Source organism: Beta vulgaris, chromosome 4, assembly GCF_026745355.1.
Source record: "Beta vulgaris subsp. vulgaris cultivar EL10 chromosome 4, EL10.2, whole genome shotgun sequence".
Taxonomy (NCBI): domain Eukaryota; kingdom Viridiplantae; phylum Streptophyta; class Magnoliopsida; order Caryophyllales; family Amaranthaceae; genus Beta; species Beta vulgaris.
Window position 1 is genome coordinate 49,280,235 of NC_079205.1, and position 18,397 is coordinate 49,298,631.

The following is an 18,397-nucleotide window of genomic DNA, read 5'->3' on the forward strand; positions in this document are numbered from 1 at the left end:
GAAAAACTTCGAGTGAAGTTGAGAGGAACTACTGTTAAGGAACAGTGGCTCAGGAACTTGAGTTTAGGAACTCAAGGTGTGGCTCGAGTTAGAATTAGGTTGTAACAAAGTTGTTTGGCCTAATAGTGAAAGAGTTGAGTTTAAAATCCCTAGTGGTCGAGGTTGTTTCTTCTTGTTGGGCCCAAGAAGTTTTTCCTCGTAAAAATCCCTTGTGTTCCTCTAGCTTGTTTATTCGTTTAAGTTTTAATTTCCGCAAAAAGTTACGTTTATTTCTACACCTATAATTCACCCCCCCTCTTGTAGTGTTCCTAGGGAAATAACAATTTATATATATATTTATGGTTTAATTTGTTATGTCATTAAATATTTATCTAATAATGTAATGCTTAATAATAACTGTTTATACATCATTATCAACAATGACAACAACAAATGTGACTTACAACCATCTTCAAATTAAATAATAATAATGATAATAATAATAATAATAATGACAATAATAATAATAATAATAATAATAATGGTCATTTTATAGTGTCTTAAAATGTATAAGTTTAATAAAAAAATCAATGTCCATAATGGTCATTTTATAGTTAACAACCAACAACCAAAAGCCAATTTTACCAAACATGTTTATAAAATAAAAATAGTCAAATAGTCAAGTCAAACCAGCCAAATAAAACAGTCAGTCAAACCAGCCAAATAAAACAGCCAACAGCCAACAGCCAACAGCCAACAGCCAATTACCAAACAAGGCCAATGATATGACTTATTGAAGACTTCTTTTTTCAGAGTGAAAATTCTGCTACAATCATCAAATATATTTGAAAAAAAATGGCAAATCTTAGCTTAGGCACAAAACCTATTTTAAAAAATTTTAAATTTTTTTTTGCCACGTGTACTTACTAATCATCTTAATGGCCCAAAATTTTCTAACCACAAAATACAAATATGTTGCTATAAATGTGACCTCCCAAAAGCTGATTCATAGTTGTTAAAAACTGTTTGCTCAAAATATTATCTTTTGATATGATAAATGATTACGTATATCTTTTGATCTTTTGATTAATAAGTACACTATGTAGTTGGACTAGCTAAAAATAGTTTTTGAAGACTAGTTGGGAAACCATATATCTCAATCACAATAATTTAATTCGAAAAAAATAAGTTAGTATTACAATAATTCTAGTTAGTTTTTCCTATAACTTTAAATAAGTATTGGTTAACTTTAATGACTATTTTCTCATAACTCTAAAAAAGTAATCGTACAACTCTAAATATTTGTTAGCATTACTCTAATTAGCATTCCTTATAACTCTAATTACTCATTTGTATAAGTCTAAAGAAGTGTTGTCATAATTGTAATTAATATTTCGTATAACTCTAAACAAGCATTGATATAACTCTTAAATACTACTTCTTAGTTCTTACAACTCTAAATAAGTGTTGTCATAACTTTTTTTAGTAATTCTTATAACTTTAAACAAGTATTAGTGTACCTCTTCACTATTATATCCTACAACTCTAAACAAGTCTTGTCATAATTGTAATTAATAATTGCTATCACTCTAAAAAAAAATTGCACTACCTTTAATTAATACTTTTTGCAACTCTAAACAAATATTGTTATCACTCTAATAAGTACCTTTTATAACTCTCAACAAAATCGTTCATTAACCAAGATTACCAAAGAAAATGGAAAAATGAATATTCACAAAAAGAAAATGTTGACAGCATAGAGAAAGTCATGAAAACCATTACAATTGTGGAAGATGTTGACAGTAGCTAGTTTCTCAATTATGTTCTTTGTTATTTCGCATATTATGAATGCATGACTCTTTTGTATATAACGAGATACTCTACTAATACATAGTGTCCTTATTAAGGATATACTCTTTTGTACATAACGAAATCAAAATGCCATCATATACTATCATATACTATCATCATACAATATAATATCAAATACTCTAGATATTATACTGTTTGGTTTTTTTTATAATTAATTTTTGATTTTCATTACTTCTCAAAGACCCAACTTAAAAGCAATTAATTTAGAGTATAGTACTCAAGGAACTATGAAAGAAACATGATTATGGAGAAGCAAAGAAAAATTCGCAAACAACATATGGAGAAGCAACAAATTTTCGCAAAAAAAAAAAAAAGAAGAATAATAAAGAAATTTAGAAAAGAGAGAAGCATACAAAGTCTCGAAAATAAACTAACCTTCATGCGATGCGGTAATAGATTTCATGAAATTTCTAGAGAAAAGGAGATGACAGGAGAGTAGAGATGGCCAACAATGCGGGCCAATCTAGCCCATCCAGCCCAGTCTACCTCGTGGGTCGTGTGGGCCGGACAAGAAAAAGTCCGGTCCAGCCCAGCTCGAACCGTGAAATTGGTGGGTGGGCAGTGGGCTAGATTTCTTGAGCCCAGCCCACTACTAAAACCGCCCAGCCCGGACCATGAAACCGGTCCAACCCGACCCATGAACCAAATCAGCCCAATTCAAGTAAATATTGAACAAAATTGTGTATATTTTAATCAAATTGTATATATTTTAATCAAATTGCATATATTATAATTCAATCAAATTTAAAAATAATGAAATTATTTATTAATAGTAATATCTGTATATATTTTTAATTCATTTTAAAGATTTTATGTAAGAATAATGAATATTTCAGTGATTAAATAATTTTGAAAAAAAAAAATTCTCATGCCAGCCCGTCACGCGGTCCACCATCAGACCCACGAACGTGAAAACCGGTAACATACCGTGTGGGCCAAGATTTTTCACCCGCGGACCAGCCCCAACCCATGAATTTCACGGTCTGGTCCTGGGTCGTGAAATCTTAGCCCAACCCACTACGGCCCACGGTTCGGCCCGCCCAGCCCGCACCAGTGGCCATCACTACAGGAGAGACATGCGATAGGAGGTGGGAGCTTGGGAGGGGATAGAAGACGTACTTTGGAAGAAGGAGAAGAGAGGAGAGAGAAAATTAGATTTTTGCATGAAAGAGATGAACAACGGAAGTTTAAAGTTAATATTAGTTTTCAGATCTTGGCCATTGATAGGATCTAATCTAAGGGTAGTGATTCTTTGTCATTTCTCACATGTGTATATATATATATATATATATATATTATATATAATATATATATATTATTATATATATAATATATATATATATATAATATATATATAATATATATATATATATATATATATATATATATATATATATATATTGTTTGGGTTCAAAGACTAGTTTTTTTATTATTTTTTTCTTTATTTTATTAGAGAAAACATGAATTTAGTATTTAGATTCATCTAATAATATTTTCGTATATAAAAATATTCCCTCCATCCTAAGATAATCTGAACACTTTCCATTTTTTATTTATCCCAAATAAGTTTATTCGATACTTTCGTTTTTTTCACCATATACCCCTCACAATTTTTTTTTGCACCATATACCCTTTTGACTTTTCAAATTCACCATATACCCTTCACTTTTCAAAAAATATATCAAACTACCCTTTTGACTGACAGTGTTAGGCTTCCGTTAGTCATTAACCCCTAATCTCCCCTAAACCTAATTAACTATCCTAAACCCTAAGTAACCCTAAAATCATAACTAACCCTAAAAACCTAACTAACCTAAAAGCCCACTATCCCCCGACTCACTCCCAGCTCACCAACCCCCTCCCCACCACCCCCAGCCTGCCCACCTCACCCTTCCCACCACCCCAGCCTGCATCCCCCCTCCCGCATACCCCCTCCCCCTCGAAAAACAGAGGACCCGCGTCCCAGCACCACCCTCGAAAAATAGAGGAGAGAGAGTGTGTGTGGGTGTGCTGCGTTTTTCCGACGAAAAACAGAGGAGAGAGAAAGCGTGGGTGTTCTGCGTTTTTCCAGACGAAAAATAGAGGAGAGAAAGAGCGTGGGGATGCATTTTTCCGGCGAAAAACAGAGGAGAGAGAACGTGGGTGTTCTGCGCTTTTCCGGCAAAAAACAGAGGAGAGAGAGAGGGTGATATGCGTTTTTCCGCCCAAAAACAGAGGAGAGAGTTGCTATGCATAAGGGCTGCGGGAGAGGGGGGAGGCGGGTCTACGGGGGAGGGTGCTGGTCGGGGTCAGGTGGTGGTGGGGTTAGGTGGTGCTGGGGAGGGGCTGGTAGGGGTCAGGTGGTGGCGTGGGGAGGGGCTGGCGGTGCTGGTGGTGGGTTAAGAAGAGAAAGTGTTAGGATTTACTTAGGGTTAGGGTTAGGGTAGGGGTGGGGTATTTAGGGTTAGGGGTTAGGGTTAGAGTTAGATTTAAGTTAGTTAATTATGATTAAAGGGGGGTTTAGGGGTAACAACTAACGGAGTTTAACATCAATAGTCATTAAGGGTAAGTGAACATATTTTTTTGAAAAGTGGGGGGTATATGGTGAATTTCAAAAGTCAAAAGGGTATATGGTGCAAAAAAAAATTATCAGGGATATATGGTGAAAAAAAACCGTAGATACTTCTATTTTTGGCATGACCCCATCGTTATTATATTAGTTTTCTAATAGTCCTTTAGCCCAAACTCTATCTTTATTAATAAAAAAGATACTCAAGTTAATCTCTCATTCAATTAAAAAAAATATTACAGCAACTCCTAGTACATCTACTTTTTAGTTAAATAACATTTGATTACCAAATTACAACTTATTACCTTAAACTACATGATGCAACAAATATTTGAATCATTTGGGATGGAGGGCATAGTATATATGTGTACAACAATACTGCTTGAGTGTAAAACCTTAGTGTTAGCATATGTAAACAAAGTTAGCAAAATAATATAGAAACAACACAAACACTAAATTTTTTTACACAAAAACACTATTGCAGTTCTCATTTTTGTATACACAAATACATATATGTAGACGAAAAACATTATTAGATACATCCAACTATTTATTTCCCATCATTTTTCTTATTTTTGTTGGAATCACGAAAATTACGTTTGGTCTTAAATACGTTACAGAAGAAAAGGTAGGAAGAAAAGAACAAGAATGGTTGCGTTCTACTCCCTCTGTTTTTTTTATCATTCTCACTTTCTTGTGCACATCTCCCAATGCACCTCTTTGAACTTAAATATCTCTGATTATATATTAGAAAAAATTATAACGATTGAATTAATCTTAATGTATAATGTACTAATTGAGACGAATAAGACAAGACCCCGCATGACTATATTTTTTATTATAAATTAAAAAAAAATTGAGAAGATTCTCTCTAAGTATGAATAGTGCCAAGATTCCAAGTGAGAAAGATAAAAAAAAACAGAGGGAGTATATATTAAAGCAAGTAAATATATATACTTCCTCCATTCTGTTTTAAATGAAATGTTTGCTTTTTCACGCAACCCAACGCGCTTCTTTGATCATTAATATATTTAGTAGTGCACACGTATAAAAATATAAAAAAAGTTATAATTTGATAGTATGGATCAAGACGAATCTAACAAGATCCCACTTGACTATGTTTTTCTTTATATAATAGCGATAAATTGGAGTTAACATTGATCAATGAATAGTGTCATTTCACCCAAATAGTTTATTTAAAACATAACGGAGGGAGTATATATATATATATATATATATATAATTATAATATATATATATATATTATAGAAATGAGCTCATATGAGAATGCATACTTATATGAGAAATGAGAATAAATTTTACACGTTATAACTCTTATGAATAAGTGATGTAACTCTAATGAAAAAGTGATGTAGCTCTAAAAACAAAATATTTGAAAAAAAAATTAAAAAAATAATTTTTTTTTGAATTCAAATTTTTTTAGAGGGATATAACTCTAATGAATAAGTGTTGTAACTCTAAACCAATCGTGTGGTTGAGATTCATTCTTATTTCTCATGTAAGGAGCATTCTCATGTGATCTTGCCTCTATATATATAGAACTGAGTTCATATGAGAATGCATACTTACATGAGAAATGAGAATGATATTTATGCGCTATAACTCTTATGAAAAAGTGATGTAACTCTAATGAAAAAGTGATGTAACTTCAAAAAAAGAATATTAGAAGAAAAAATCAAAATTTGAATTTTTTTCTTTTGGGCTCTAAATTTTGTAGGTGGGTATAACTCTAATGAACAAGTGTATATATATATATATATATATATATATATATATATATATATATATATATATGTTAAAGGCTAAAGCAAGAAAGCTGTTTTTTTTCCTCACCTTAGAAAAAAAAAATTCACTAAATGTTCATCTCCTAACCAAGGTCTCCTAATGTCTTTTACTTTCACTTTTAAAATATTTAAAGGAACAAAGAAAAATCTATACAAATATAGTAAAAGACGTGTATGACAATGTATACACGCCACATGGCACATTTGTTACTCCACTAGAATTGTCCAATGTATACATAAATCATTTGAATTAACAAAAGTAAAATTAGCTTGTAACAAGATTTGAACCCATGACCTCTTGCTATTAAACATGACACAGTTACCATCGTAACCAACTTATAATCATGCTTTAAGTGTCCATATTATTATATTTGTAACTTTCAAATGATGAGTTTTACTTATAAGTTATTTCAATTAACAAAAGTAAAAATTAGCTTGTCACGTGAAGTATATTTTAGTGGAAATGGAAAAAAATCCATATCAAGTTTGGAAAACAGTACCAATTCGGAGTAACCGGCCCAAATACTAGTTAAAGCAAGAAAACTCGTAATGTGGACAATTGGACATCAACGCAACCGAAATTTGGGGCTTCGGTCAATAATTGCGTATACTTCATCATCACCTTTATAAAATGGGTCTATGCATTTTTCATGCTTATATTAAACTAATGTCTTTTAGAGTCGTTGAAAAAAAACAACAATACATCTTTTAAAGTAGTCAATTTTTTTTTTTTTTAGTCAATTAGTCATCCATTCTAATTTTTCCGGAAGTAAACCATAGCTGAAAGGACATTGATTGAGTGACCCTAAGGGTTGCCAACCCTCTTATTATTGAATTTTCATTGGTTAGGAATACATTAAAACATTATTTTCATATCTCTTCTCTCCTCATTTATTACATGCATATTAATATTTTATTCTAATTTGTCTAAGAGGGTTGCCAACCCTAAAGGTTAGCTGAATCAGGATTCATGATGATTATTTGTACAAAAATAATGTTCATGATGATTATAGCTGTATAAAGTATAACTCCTTGTCTTCCTTATTTATAATCAAGTGTTTCCTCCAAAAATAATTCAAATCAGTTAGTGATGGGTCAAGTAGACTTGGACATGGGTCGGGCCGGGCCAGACCTGTTCATGTGCTCGGCCTGCGAGCTTGGGGAAATGACGGGTCGGGCCAGGGAAGAGCCAGTGAGTGGGGGGCCATGCCGTGTTGGGCCTAAAATTTTAGGATTTTGTCCACGGCCCGACACTTGCCCACGAGTCCGCGGGCCGGGCTCGTGCCTTTTGCGGACCAGCTCTGTGTTTTATGTTGTTTTTTTCAGACTATTGACAGCGTTAGGCTCAAAAACAAAAGAAAGGGGCGCTCGGCTCGCGAGCCGGCCCACGGGCCATCTAGGCAGACTCGTGCCGGTGCAGGCGTGGAATAAAATTTATTGACCGTGACCGGCCCACGACCCACATAACGGATAATGGGTCGGGCCACGCCTCGAGCGGGCTCGTGCCAGGCCGGGCCAAACATGTCCACGTCTAGGTCCAAGCTCCAAAAGTTGTTAAATGCATTTGACGAATAATGAAAGGTTGCGGTGATTAATTTGTAAAATGGAAATTGGCAAAACATAATACTAATTTGCACTAATATATGCAAGACAATGTACTGTATTAATCAATTTACTTTTGCCATGAACAATACAAACTTCAATGATAATTGTGCAAAATATAAACAAGAAGATCCTCTACGGCATAATATTCCAAGTTATATTTCCTGAAAAATAATTGTAAAATAAATTACAAAATATAAAAAAGAAAATAACATACTTCAGCATATAAAATTATAATGTTTATCTCCGCAGAAAAATATATATTGAAAATTATAAGGATGAAACAGTTCCGAAAAGTTGCTCCTAGACCGAATTAATTATTAGAACAGTTTCGAAAAGTTGGAACCAGACTCATACCTATAGCTAGCCAAGTAAAATCAATTCCGAATTCTAGGGAATTGGACCCATAACCAATAGGACCAGTTCTGATACCGATTACTAATCAGGTTTATAAGTTAATTTAAAATAATTTATTTTATTAACTAAGTGAAAAAATTGATTTGAAAAGAATTTAATTATTTATTTGAAAAGTAGAGAAAAATTCACCTGATTATTAGATAATATTGCAGTATTTTTAAAACATTAATTTTACATAAATTCTTATATATGGCAGGCCACAACTATAATTTCGCGTGTGGCCAGTCGTATATAAGAATTTTTGACATGGTCCCATCATTATTATATTAATTTTCTTATAGTCCTTTTAGCCCAAACTCTATCATTGTGAATAAAAAGATACTCAAGTTAATCTCTCCTTCAATTAAAAAAAAGATATTACAACAACTCCTATTATATCTACATTTTAATTAAATAACATTTGATCACCAAACACAACTTATTACCTGAAACTACTTGTTGCAACGAATATTTGAATCATGTGGGACGGAAAGGAGTGGTATATATGTGTGCAACATTACTGCTTGAGTGTAAAACCTTAGTGTTTGCATATGTAAACAAAGTTAGCAAAATAATATAGAAACAACACAAATACTAAATTATTTTTACAAAAAAACACTATTGCATTTCTCATTTTTGTATACACAAATACTATATCTGCAGACGAAAAACTTTATTATATACTAACAACTATTTGTTTCCCATCATTTTTCTTATTTTTGTCGAAATCACGATAATTATGTGTGTTCTTAAATACGTTACAGAAGAAAAGGTAGGAAGAAAAACACAAGAATTGTCGTGTTCTTATATTAAAGCAAGAAAATATATACTTCCTCCGTTCTGTTTTAAATGAAATGTTTGCAATACAACGCGCTTCTTTAATCATTAATATCTTTATTTGTGCACACATAAAAAAATATAAAAAAATAATAATTTGATAGTATACATCAAGAAGAATCTAACAAGATCCCACTTGCTATGTTTTTCTTTATATAGTGGCGATAAGTTGGAGTCAAAATTGATCAATAATGAATAGTGTCATTTCATCGAATGCTTCATTTAAAATATAATGGAGGAAGTATATATATATATATATATATATATATATATATATATATATATATATATGAGAATACATACTTACATGAGAAATGAGAATGGATTTTACGCGCTATAACTCTAATGATTAAGTGGTGTAACTCCAAAGAAAGAATGTTAGAAAAAAATCAAAAAATACTTTTTTTTGGTTCAAAGTTTTTTCGGAGGTATAACTCTAATGAACAAGTGTTGTAACTTGTTACTACCATTTTTACATCATAGTTAGCATTTATTTCCCAAAGGGTTTAATGATCATCTAAATGTATAGGCCCAATCATATAAAGAAGCCCATGATAAATAGTCAATGAAAGTCAACAATCAACAATTCATAAAGGAAAGCCCAGCTCTTAAGAATAATCAAGAGATAGCGGTTGAAAGTCAAGCAACGCCAAAGACAAAGACGTGAATGGAAGGTTTGGACCTATTAGTAGGGCACCAGCCTCAGAATTAAAATCTATTATCAAGCCTTGGCCATTTAGAGGATGGGCAGTAGATGCCATAGGAGAAATTAATCATGCATCTTCTAAAAAGCATTCATACATTCTAGTAATTACTGACTATTTCACTAAATGGGGTTGAAGCACATGCTTTTGTTAAGATCAATACACAGGTTCTGATAAATTTTATGGAAGAAAATATCTTTATAAGATTTGGAATTCCATAAACCATAACTTTTGATCAAGCCACAATCTTTAGAATTAGAATATCTTAATCAATTTGGGATCACTAATACGCCCAAGCTAATGGTCAAGCTAAAGCTACCAATAAGATCATAGTAAAAGGAATATAAAAAATGGTTGATAATAATCCTAAAAAAATGGGATGAATTGTTGTTATATGCTCTATGGGCTTATAGAACCTCTAAAAGAGAAGCAATAGGAGTTACCCCATTTAATTTATTATATGGACATACTTTAGTGATTCCTGCTGAGATAAATATAAGATCATCCAGAATAGCTCAACAAATGGGTCTATCTGGAGAAGAATATACTCAGGCAATGAATATTGAAATAATCGATGCACTTGAAACTAAGGAATTAAGAAGCCTTAGCTAAAATGAAGATCCAGAAGGAGAAAGTTGCCAGTGCCTACAATAAAAAAGTAGTGCTCAAAGAATTTCAGGAAAATGATAAGGTTTGGAAGATGTTTCTACCAGAGGCGGCTTACAAGGATCCTTAATTAGGAAAATTGTCATCTAAGTGGCAAGGTCCTTTTATCATTCATAAGAAATTATCTGGCAATGCATATTTATTGAAAGATATAGATGGCAATGTAAAACATAGAGCTTTAAATGGAAAATTCCTTAAGAAATACCATCCCTCCATCTGGGAACAACATGATCCTGTGTTTCAACAAAAACACGCAGAATTGTTTCAAACATCTAGAGATTGCTAATACAGATTAATGTTTTCATACATTCCAACATTGCCAGGCGGCCAATCTGAGATTTTTTATGGCTGACCAAGCATTACAAAGCTTCTCTCTCTGAATAATCAAGCTTTGTTGAATGGCCACCTCTTTAAACATCTCCTACCTCAAAGTGGCAAGCTTGATGCGTCCTTGATCTATTTTCTCCATCTCAACATCAATAGAGTTTTGAATGGAAGACCTCTCACTAATAATATTGATCTCTTCTTCGTTAATCTTAGCTAAGCGTTTCTGTAAGGATTGTTTTTCATCATAAAGAGACTTCAGTTGCTGATCATAAGAATTTAGAGATTGTTGAGTCTGTGTAGAGAAATCTTTGAAAGATTGAGTTTGAGCCTCCAAAGTAGTCTTCTCTTCTTGAAGCCTGCAAACTGAAATCTTGAGGGATTGCACTCCCGTTTCAGTGTCACACTGCTGGAGGAGCAAAGTTTCCTTTACATAATCAAGAGAAGGAGTCCAATACTCAAAGCCTTGAGATATCAACGACTCTAGAGTTTGTTTGAGCATTTGTCCAGATGTTTGATCATGAGGATTCTCAGAGAGGATGAGACAAAGATGCCATATCTTGTCTTCTTGTTTGATATGTTCAGAATGCTCATCAGGGCTCTTTGTGGTAGAAGAATGTAACTTCTTTACAACAAGATATAACTCTATCTCTATCCCTTTTCCTCCATCAGACTCTTTCATCACACTTGCTTCTTGATTGATTCTGTAACACCCCGAAATTTCTCTGAAATTTTCGCGTGTTAATTATTATTATCTGATGTGTTAAATTATATTTCTATTAAATTATTTTCGGAAAGTATATATATTTATGTATATATATTATTACACCTACATTATTTTAATTAACTTGGTGCAGAGGTCATAATGTACGTCTTATTTATGTGGCATTGTGTTAGTCGTATAATATAGTTGTCTGCATTGTTTTTATGAAACGGACAATGTAGTACTTTTGCGTGTGCCAAGTGTATAATGTGATAGTATAATACGTGTATATTTATATTAGTGGTAATAATAATTTTTAGTTTGGAAAACATATACTTATACATATTTTTTTTTTTTGAATGTTTTACTTGGTGCCTGAAACGTACATTGTACTAGTATTATCTTTCGTACATTATATTATTTGTTTAGGGAGGTCCGAAAATTCTGATATTGTGCCATGTTATACAAAGAGTTTGAACCGCTTATTTGACCCTTCGTAACGTTGCGATAACCAAGGGTCAATCTCTTCATTTACCTTGCTTAATGCCCCTTTTTAATCATCATCCTTTCATTTTCTTTTCATAAAATAAAAATCAGAAAACTCTTCCTTATTACCCCATTTCACACGCCATTTTCAAGGAAAAAGGGAGAGGAAGAGCTTTTGTTATTCTTCCACATTTCTCACACAAAAATCAGTTATTTGTTACTTGATTTCAAGCCATATTTGCACCGGTTTCAAGCACGTGTTGAGTTCGTTGCGATTGTGTTCATAGGAGGCGAAAGTGGTGATATTTCACAAGACTTCTAGAGTACTTGGAACCTTTCAACTGTGAATCTTCCCAAGAAAAAGGTAAGTAGCGTTATGCTAGTTCGGTAGAGCATAGATATTGAACTTAGGTTGTTAGAAATGCGTTAGAGAACGTAGTATCATGTTAGGTGGAACTTAGAAGATTGTATGGTTAAAGTTTCTTGTAGTTTCATAGTTATTGATGTTGATTCGTGGTTGGAAATACTACTACAAACTTGTTGTTAGCACTTGTCAAATTGTTGCTTCTCTTAAAATGTTGTGGTTGTGCTTTGAGGTTGATTTGCTTGCTTGTGTCTTGGACTCTTGGGTGTTATTGTGGTGATTGATGGAGTTTGTTGTGGTTATTGTCGTTGTTGTTGGTGTTGGAGTAGGTTGTTGTTGTTCTTATCGTTGTTGTTGGTGTTGGAGTTGTTTGTTGTTGTTATTGTCATTGTTGTTGTTGATGGAGTATGTTATTGTTGTTGTTGTTGGTGAGTCATGGATGATACGAGGGTGTTTGGTGTGAGTGTGGGTGTAAAGGGAGGTTGGAGTAGGCGTGGATGGCTGGAGCAAGCCTCGGAGGAGCTTTCGTGGGCGAGCGAACGAAGCTCGCAAGCCATGGCAGAAGGCTGCTTGCGACTCGCGAGCCTCGTCGCGACTCGCGACGGCTGGCAGTCGCGACCCGCGATGCTCGTCGTACCTCGCGACGGGTGGTCTGTCCCCTGGGTCGTGCTGCTGTGTTTTTATTTCCTTTTTGGCTTACATCTTGTGTGTCTTTGCTTGGTTGGTCTTAGGTAAGTATGCTAAGGATGTTTGAGAAATCCTTGGGTGGTTTAAGTGTTACATTAAGGGTATGTGTCCATATGTGACGGGTAACCTTTGGTTTTTAGTCTTGAAACGTGCCGGTTGTTAGTGTTGGCTATGCAAACTCATGATGGAACCTTGATGGGTAAGATTGGTTGAGTTACGCTCATAACTTGATCATATTGACGGTTGGATTTGATTGATGTGCTTGTCATGTATGCTTGCACGTTGTTGAATAGTGTGACTCTAGGAACGGTATGGTTCTAGAGGTCTTCATTAGGAAATCCTAAGAACGATATGGTTCTAGGAACTTGAGTTGTTATTCTAAGGGCGGTATGGTCCTAGGATTTGGTTACTTAACCTTGGGCGGTATGGTCCATTGGTTCCCTACGGGTGGTATGATCCGTAGTAATATAGCTATTCGAAAAGGGCGGTATGGTTCCTCGAATATGCGGGCTATTCGAAAAGGGTGGTATGGTTCAATGAGTCTACTCACAGACGGTATGGTATGTTGGGCGGCATGGTCCAATGAGTCTACTCACAGACGGTATGGTCTGTTGTGTTTGAGCTCGTTGACCGCATTTGTTGCATGGTTGACGGAGATTGGTTGCGTTAGTAGAGTGTCTAGGTTGACGTTATGATCGTTGTACCTGTTGGTAAGTATGGTGGTTGATAATGCATTTTCTGATGTTGTTTCTAATTATTTAAGTTCTTATATGTTTCTATTTGAGCTGGGAGAGCTGCTAGTTACTCCCCACTGATTGTGGAAATTGTTGTATCTTTGTGCAGATGGTGACGCTGTTTAGAGTGGTCCTAATTTGGATCGGGGTTGTGTGTTTTACCCGTGTGAGCAAAGAAGTGGGTCTTGTCATAGTGGATGAGCATTCCAAGGATGGATTTAGGACTAGTTACTTAGTTGGTTATAAGTAGCTAATTCTAGTTTGACTTATGTTTTGGAACTCCATATTTCAGTTGTTTAGTTGTTTTACTCGGTTTTGAGATTTCTTTGGCGGTTTTATGACTCTTTTGAGACTTGTTGAAGAATGAGGGTATGGGACCTCATTTTCCCTTTTTATATATATATCTTGGAGTTGACTTTTACTTATGTTGGCTCGTTCTATTTATAGTTCATATTCTACTCTTCAGAGTAGCATCTCCGTCTCTTTGAATTTCCGCTGCCATCATTATAACTATTTCCTTATCTTAAGGCTAAGTTCTTCTTGGTTTTGGACGGGATGTTACAGATTCCCTGTGTATCATGAAGAAGAGAAGCCAAGTTAGCAAGATGGTGAAGTCTGGTTTCTTGAGGATATGGATTCAAATATAGAAAATTTAAAATGATTCTATGAGGAAAAGAATGCAAACCAGTTCCAGGAGAAGATTGTGACGAAGAAGGATCTTTTGATAGAATGTTCAAGGGTCCACAATCACTTCTTAGAGGCTCAATATCTAAAGGAATGACGCCTTCTGGAATCTCTCTTTGAAAAATAGGGGAATCTGCTTTGACGGTAGTAGGAGAAGGAGATTTTGGAGGGAAAGGGCTTACTTCAAACACAAGAGCTTCAACATTTAAGCAAGTTGAATTCATAGGATCATCATTGTCTTGAAAGAAAATGTTCTCTCTAGTGGTTGCCATGTTAAGATGTTGATCGCTTCCTTGAGTTTTCTCTTTTTCCTCTTGGGGGGATCATTTCCTTCTTGGGGGGCATTGGCATTATTTTCTTTCATCTCACCATATCCTACCGAAGTAGGGATGATCATTGATTCTAACTGGGGGGGCAACCTCAATAGGTATAGAACTAACTTGTTCATCAACATGTTCAATGTGAGGTTCATCAACTTGTACATTTTTCATATTGTGACTTGGACCAATTGTGGAAGGAATAATTGCCGTAATTGGACCTATAAAGTTAGAACTAAGAGTTTTCCCAAAAGTGATAGTTACTGGCTTCTCTAAAGAAGGATCAATAAGAGCTTTAGATTTCTTATGACCAGACGAACCTGAAGTGCATAAAAGAATGCATAATGGTTTAGATTCAAGAATAAGGATTGAAACTTCGTGATAAAGGAATATAAAGAGAGATATATACCTGTTTTAGTTCCTTAGTTGAAATAATTTGAGAGATTGTCTTAACTTCTTCCTCATCAGAAGAAATATTGAAACGCTGAATCTCAGATGTCGTCTCTAATTTGGGACGTTTCCTGTAAGAGTGTCTCAAGAATTTGGAGTTAAGGAAGAATTATCATCTTTCTTCTTGGAGGTTTTCTGAACTAATTCAGAATGATCCACCAACTTAGGAGATTGAGTGCCTTTTGAAGCAGAAATACAATTATGATCTCTTTTTTCTAGGAGCTCTCTTGAGAGGATCAATTTACTCCATTAGCTCCATAGTATGAATATCCTTTACAGTTTGGACATTTCCATAATGGATGCTTTGTTCATCAACAATATCGTACTTATCTTCTAAAGGACTAGGCTCAAGCGTTTGCTGGTATAAGACATTCCAGTATAACTTGCCATACCTAGAGTCTACTTACATTCCTGTAGGGACTTTCAACTTCTTCTTACCAGCTCTAGCTAGGAGTAATGAAAGACAGGAAACAAGTTAGAAGAAGGTTAACTTGTCTTAAAATCGTAAACAATGAAGATCATATACCTCCTAAGAAGAGTTGATCTTCAAAATACGCTATAGCATTAGCACATTGTTGATCATTTGGGAAGATATGATCCCACCATGTTTGAAACCCTTGACAGCTCGAGGGATCCATAACCAAGGAGTAATGGATATAAGGTTGATGTTGAGAGTTTTGCTTCGAAGAGCTTTACTTTCTTCAAAACGACCTCTTGATGTCTAGGGATCATTGCGTGTTAAGAAATAGGGTATGGCCAGCATTTGACGTAATCCAAATTGTCTAGCTACCAACTATGGATTATAGGCTTCAAAACAAAAATATTGAGGTTCGGCTGCTATTAAATCCCTAGATCTAAATACACTACTCCAGAAATGCCCATCTTTTGTGGAGCCAGAATGGATGTCTAGAGATCGCATCCATGCAGACACTGTGTACAGGCGCCAGGGTTATTCTTTAACATAGCGAGGCTCCTTGCCTGGGAAAATATGCCAGGTACCAAGGTGGCGATAGAATACTAAGAAGTGTGAAAATATTAGGCTGGGATGCCAAACTTCATCTGAGGAAATAAGGTTAAAGCTGACTTCACCGTAACAGCTACAATCCTCAAGCTTGGGGAGGAAGGCAGATGGATCAAGGCCTGCCCCATCTCTTCCTTTAACAGCTTCAAAAGTAGGATGAGGTTTAAGTATTAATAAACTTGAGAAATATACATGGTCCCAGCAAGTCAAGAGCCATAAGGGTCCAAATCCCTTATCAATAGAGAAAATGGGAGAATCAGAGGTCGGAATGCCAAAACCTTTGAAGGATTCTCTACTTATTCTAAAAAGGCATCTATAAAGTTGTCCTAATAAAATAGGAGCTAAACCAACTTCTTCAGAAGTATTGGAAATGCAAAAATTGAAAATGACAGTAAAAATCAAAATAGATCTCACTAAAAAATATAAATTACAGAAAATGAACGAAAATTGAAAAATAATGAACGAAAATTGAAAAATAATGAACGAAAATTGAATAAAAATGAACGAAAATTGAAAAAAAAACTAACGTAATCTAACTAAAAATATAAATTACAGAAAATGAATGAAAATCGAAAAAAACCGAACTAAATCTAACTATAAACATAAATTACAGAAAATGAACGAAAATATAAAAAAAAAAGGAAAAAAAAGGAAACGAAAATTATAAAACAAAAAACCTAACTAGATCTGGAATCCGGTGAGTTCGTGAAGGCTCCAACGAGCTTGTGAAGACGATGGCGAGTACGTGAAGACGACGACGAGTTCGTGAACGACTGGTGAAGAATGACGGCGAGTTCGTGAAGACGACGATTTCGTGAACGACGACGACGAATTCGTGAACGACGACGACGAGTTCGTGAACGACGACGCTTGAAGAAAGAAAGAGGGAGTTCGTGAACGACGACGCTTGAAGACTGGTGAAGAACAACGATAAGTTCAGAGGGAGGAGGAAGGAGGGTTAGAGGAGAGAGGGAGTTAGGGTTATGAGTTAGAGGAGAGAGAGAGATGAGAGGGAGTTAGGGTTATGGGTTAGAGGAGAGAGAGATGAGAGGGGGTTAGGGGGAGGAGGCTTAAAATCAGCCGAATTGTTCTGTTGAGATGGGCCATTGTGCCGGGCTTTATTGTAACGCGTTGAGCTGGCACACAAATCTAATGCGATTTTTTGTAGTACTGCATCCGATTCTTTTTGCCAAATTTCCCTCCCATATTTTGGTTGATTTTCGGATGCGGCTTTACAAAAACCGCATCCGATACAAAGTGACAGATAAGGTTTTTTCCACTAGCAGTGTAAGGATCATTCTCATGTGATCTTGCCCTTATATCTTGTCCATATATATATACAAGAAAGTTGTTTTTTCTCCTTACTTTAGAGAAAAAAAAAATCACTAAATATTCATCTCCTAACCAGGGCTCCTAATGTCTTTTATTTTTACTTTTAAAATAAACAAAGGAACAAAGAAAAATTAAAGCAAGAAAACTCGTAATGTGGACAATTGTATATCAACGCAACCGGAATTTGGGTCTTCGGACAATAATTGCGTATACTTCATCATCACGTTTATATTTTGGGTCTATGCATTTTTCATGCTTATACTAAACTAATGTCTTTTAGAGTCTTTGCCAAAAAAAAATATAGTAGTCAATTAGCCATCCATTCTAAATTTTCCGGAAGTAACCCATAGCTGAAAAAGCTCATCCTCGCGGCCTCGCAAGTCGCAACTCGTGAAACATGAATATTCCTAAACCATGATTCATGACGATTATTTGTCCAAAAATAATATTCATGATGATTATAGCTGTATAAACTTATAAAGTATAAATCCTTGTCTTCCTTCTTATTTATAATCAAGTATTTCCTTAAAAAAAAATTCACTAATACATAATACGAATGTATTTGACGAATAATGAAAGGTTGCGGTGATTAATTTATAAAATGGAAATTGGCTAAACATAATACGAATGTTCACTAATATATGCAAGACAATGTACTGTTTAATCAATTTACTTTTCGCATGAACAATACAAAATTCAATGATAATTGGGCAACATTAGTGGCGGATCCAGAAATTGAGCCACGTGGGTTCGGAGTAAACATAAATTTCAAATTACATTTTACTATCCGCGATTATATTTTTTAATGAAAAGGAAACTTTCAACAACTGTATCTAACACAGCTTTCATTCTTTATTACATTGTAACAAAAAATTAAAAATATTGT